This window comes from Euprymna scolopes, chromosome 44, assembly GCF_053919585.1.
Source record: "Euprymna scolopes isolate OS-2025 chromosome 44, ASM5391958v1, whole genome shotgun sequence".
NCBI lineage: Eukaryota > Metazoa > Mollusca > Cephalopoda > Sepiida > Sepiolidae > Euprymna > Euprymna scolopes.
The window spans coordinates 54215737-54220857 of record NC_136525.1 but is presented as its reverse complement, the minus strand read 5'-3'; the positions used below and the strand labels follow the sequence as shown (position 1 = coordinate 54220857).

Below are 5121 nucleotides of genomic sequence, written 5' to 3'. Positions count from 1 at the left end.
GGAGATCCATGAAGCAACACAGTGTGGAACAATAAAATTGTCACCCTAGAAAAGACGAAATGATTCCATTTCCATTCGATGAAAACCGGTTTTCTTTTTTTTGTTGCAAATCATCTACTAGTTGGCCAGTTGTGTACAAATCCCAACAGCGATAGGATCCTTCTATCATGTCTGAAAGTGACGCAACGTTCAACAAGCGAGATTGGAGATGCACCACTGTACAACTCATGCTCTCTACCGATCAAAGTTTGGCGTCAGCCCACAAGTCCAAAGAGACCCAGGCTTGGCTTCAGAAGGAGTGTTACGACTTCTCTTCTTTCACTGGCCCCCGCCCTGAAGTCGCTGGACTACTTCATTTGGTCATATGTCGAGAACATCACTAACATGACCTCCCACAATACCACAGCCAGCCTGATCGGCGCCCTCTGCTGAGTATTCGCTGAGCTCTTGCTGGTGTTTGTGAAAAAGGCATGCTTCCAGTTCCGGACCGAAACGGTGGTTGAGGCTGAAGGCGACTACATTGAATAAATCTTAGCTCTACTACATAATCAAGTTACCTGAATTGATTTTTTTTTCAATAAAAATTTTAAAATAAAGCTATAGTGTTGTTTTCTTTAGGGCGACAATTTTATCGTTCAGCCCTGTAGATCTGGAACCTCTCCAAGATTAGAAAAAACACCCCAGAGACCAGCTGTGTGGGAGGTGTTTTAATTTATAAAGCGCATATCCGGTTAAAAAAAGAAAATACGAAAAAAACTTTAGCCTTACATAAGATTCAAACTTTGGTAAAAACTACTACCTTCTTTCACGTTTCTAGTTGCATACGAACAGACAAAAATGTCTTTTAAAAATTAATGACTTTATTTGCTTATCCTTTATCCCTGGTCTACCAAACAATTGCCTCAGGAATGATAGGAATTAACAACTAAGGGGCTCCTTCAGTCTTTGACAGACTATGGATACTCACGAAGGGGTGCCTGCGCATGAAATTTTTGTGTCAGGAGGTACGCAATCTCCAACCACACCTCTCCTGAATCGACATTGTTGAATACCAGTGGCAAGTGAAGTGTATGTACAGGACGACTGGAAACAAATGCCGAGATAAGCGGAGAGCACATACAGCACCTAGAATTCCCAAACGGTCACCCATCTGGTACTAACCAGGCTCAACATTGCTTAACTTTGGTGATCTAACGAGAACCGGTGTGTCAACGCGATTATGCCGTATGGGAATAACAACTAATAAGTGCACAATGGATGCGATTCTTCTATCGATCGAGTAGATATCTACGTTCTGATGCAAGGTACGCAACCTCTTTCTCACAGAAGAGACGTTGCAAGTCGGTCTCTGCTTTATCGTTATTTTCATGGCAAGTGTTCGTCTGAGCTCCAATCTATGGTCACCCCACCCTCTCGCCAAACATTTGCGAGAAATACTCATTTAGCTGTAAACACTATAAACAATTTACCCCACTCTTTATCTGTGCCTAAACCTAAATGTAGATTCCATGAACAAAGGTTCTTTCTAATAACTGCACGCCTGTGGGACTCTCTTCCGTTTACCTGCTTTCCAGCTGACTACAATATGGCCGTCTTCAAGTCCAATGTAAACAAGTTCTTGATGAGCCGTTCCCCTTAAGTAATCCAATTTGCCAAATTTACATGATATTGTCCTTTTGACCACTGTACACGCTTTAACTCTTATCCTCGAGTGGCCTCTGGGCCTTGATAAATGGTGATTCCTTTGTAAAAAAAAAAAAGAAAGAAAGACATTAGACAAACCAGAGTGTTCAAACCGGTGGAAGTCATAAATATTGCATAAACCGTAGGTGACCACCTCTTACTTTATAGTTTATTTTTACCAGCTGGGCAAACTAGGGTCCTTGTACCGGAAAAAATATCCAGTAAGTAAAACGTTGTTTAGTAAATCGTTTTTTTTTTTTTTGCATTTCCATACACCAAACATGGATATAAATATCACTAAAACATCCGCTGGGTCATAAGCTTCATTTTGGCACCCAACTTAACTGGGTGGGTTGCCTGTAGGCTGAGATAAACCGCGGCACACACACACACAGTATGAAAATTTATAATAAGATCATGTTTCTATTTACAAATTTTTTATGCCATCCAATAGTAAATCAGCTTCTTACATCGTTTTTAATAGGACATTGTCAAAAATCCGACACATAATTTTTTTTTTTTTTAAACAAGCCATTCTCCACCCTGCCTTCAGACGAATAAGAAATACCTGTTATCCCCCGCCCTCGTACGGTATCTATTTCTGTGGATAGATGTACAACTTACAGATATTTTTATATTATTTTTTTTTGGGGGGGGGGGGGAAGAATCCTTAAATATGAGGCTTCATAATTTGTGTTTTTATTTTTAAAAGCCCGACTCATAATATTTTTTTTTTTTTTTTTTTTTTTTTAAAAACAAAAATAGCCAAGCCATTCTCCACCCTGCCTTCAGACAAATAAGAAATACTCGTTATCCCCACCCTGGTACAGTATCTATTTCTGTGGATAGATGCACAACTTACAGATGTTTTTTATATTATTTTATTTTTATTTTTATTTTTTAGGAATCCTTAAATATGAGGCTTCATAATTTGTGTTTTTATTTTTTTTCTAAGTCTCTACGGTTCCAAGTGAGCATTGTCTGAAGATAGCGGTTTCAATCCTACCCAAAGCTGGTAAGAGGATTAGTTGGGTCAAAATGTGGTGAGACAACAACAGTTACGAAAATCAGGAATTATTGAGGATACAGTTAAGCGTCAGCATTCCTATCCCGTCATGGTTAACCAACTGAAGAAGGCCAAAGGATGAGTTGGCCGAAACAACAACTAAGATGAGGATAACAATCTGCAAAAATAAATAAATTAATAAAATTTACAGAATTTTGGGTTTTTACATCAAATTTGAATTCGTTTTTTTTTTTTTTTTTACCCTATCGGGACAAACCACACTCGTCTTTCTAGCTCCACCAAACTGTTTAAGAAATTTTTGATCTTTCAATTTTTTTTTTATTTATCTCTTTTCTAGGAGGTTAAACACAAGGTCAAGTGTTTTTGTAAAATGTATTCAAACTAGGCACTTCCAGGTCTTCCATCTGTCGGGTTAATCATCATCTTATTTTTAAGAGAAGACTTTGTTGGTTTGGTCACACCGTGCACTGCAACACGGCTTATCCATGAAACAATAGCTCTTAAACCAAAAACAACCCGGAGGCCAGCTGATAACGATACATACTATCTCAGCTGCTGCGGACTGTTGTACGTCGTCTGCATTTATCTGGGATGCTGTGTGTTCTACCGGAGGAGCCGGCCCAACCCATTAGAATGGGTTGGATCCTGCCAAAGTCATAAGCACTAAATATTTGATTTAAAAAAAAAAAAAAAATCAATATGTACTCATCAAAGTTATATGGTTGCAAGAAAAACACAACCACAAGACAACACAAACAGAACACAATAACATACATAACACAACCACAAAAACATACACAACCACATACAACACAACAACAAACACAACACAAACAGAACACACATTATACACAACACAACCACAACATACACAATCACATACAACACAACAACAAACACAACACAAACAGAACGCACATACACAACACAACCACAACATACACAACCACAAACACAACACACATTATACACAACACAACCACAACATACACAATAACAACCACAAAAACATACACAATCACATACAACACAACAAACGCAACACAAACAGAACACACATACACAACCACAACATACACAACAACATACACAACAAAAACCACAACCACAAAAACATACACAACCACATACAACAAACAACACAAACAGAACACACATTATACACAACACAACATACACAACAGCAAACACACAAACATACACAACCACATACAACACAAACACAACACAACCACAACATACACAACAACAAACACAAAAACATACACAACCACATACAACACAACAACAAACACAACACAAACACATGTGAAATAGTCTCATCAGTTTATTACTAAAGAGATAAACATTAACAACATTCTTGTCGCAATTCAAAATAGGGGTCAGCGACCTACAGGTCAAATCCTCCCTGCCATCATATTCCATCAAGCTTTCTAGGTGTGACACCACGTTGTCCGTATCTCAACAACAATCGTCCACCCCAACGGGGTCCTTCTCCTCATTTTTCACTTTTGTCCATGTTGTTTCTAACATTTGCAGCTGCAGAGCTTACAAGTATAAAACAACTAGCTAGCAACCGCCTCTGTGGTACCAGTCTTCAAGAATTCTGGTGAAAGAACTGACCCACTAAATTATCGCCCCATTAGCCTCCTCCCGCTTTTCGCCAAAATATTTGAGTCCTTAGTTAATCAAGCCCTAGTCCAGCAACTAACAGCTGCTAAACTCCTGACTGACAAACAATATGGATTCAGGCAAGCCCGTTCAACAGCAGATATCTTAACTGTAGTTTCTGAACGTATATACCGTTCATTGGATAAAACAGGGGAGGGTAGAGCGGTGGCCCTTGATATATCTAAGAATTTTGACAGGGTATGGCACGATGGTCTTCTAAGGAAAATTAGATCATATGGAATCACTGGAAGAATTCATAATGTAATTACATCCTTCTTAAGTAATAGAAAAATCAAAGTTGTCCTCGACGGACGTACATCCAAACAATATGACATAAATGCGGGAGTACCTCAGGGGTCTATCCTTGGACCTCTATTATTCCTGATATTCATAAACGACCTCCCTGATAAAATTGTTTCGGAGATGGGTATATTTGCCGATGACACCACTCTCTATAACAGATATGAGGGGAAAACAAATGAACACATATCCAAGAAAATGGCAGAAACACTAGAGGATGACCTCCAATCCGTAGTGGAATGGGACAAAAATGGTTGGTCACATTCAATGCTGCTAAGACTAAGCTTGTTTCCTTCAATAACTACAAGAAACCTTCTCTACCACCAATAGCAATGGCCAAGAACACATTGCCTGAAAGTACTTCTTTTAAACTCCTCGGCCTAACGTTTACAGGGAATATGAACTGGAATAGATACATTGAGAGCATTGCCAAGGCTGCT

At 38.9% G+C, this 5121-nt stretch overlaps 1 pseudogene; it reads right to left on the bottom strand.

Annotated features, from left to right (window-relative positions):
* Positions 1 to 1113: 1113 nt before the first annotated feature.
* LOC145268926 (5S ribosomal RNA) lies at positions 1114 to 1230 on the bottom strand (annotated as a pseudogene).
* Positions 1231 to 5121: the final 3891 nt, after the last annotated feature.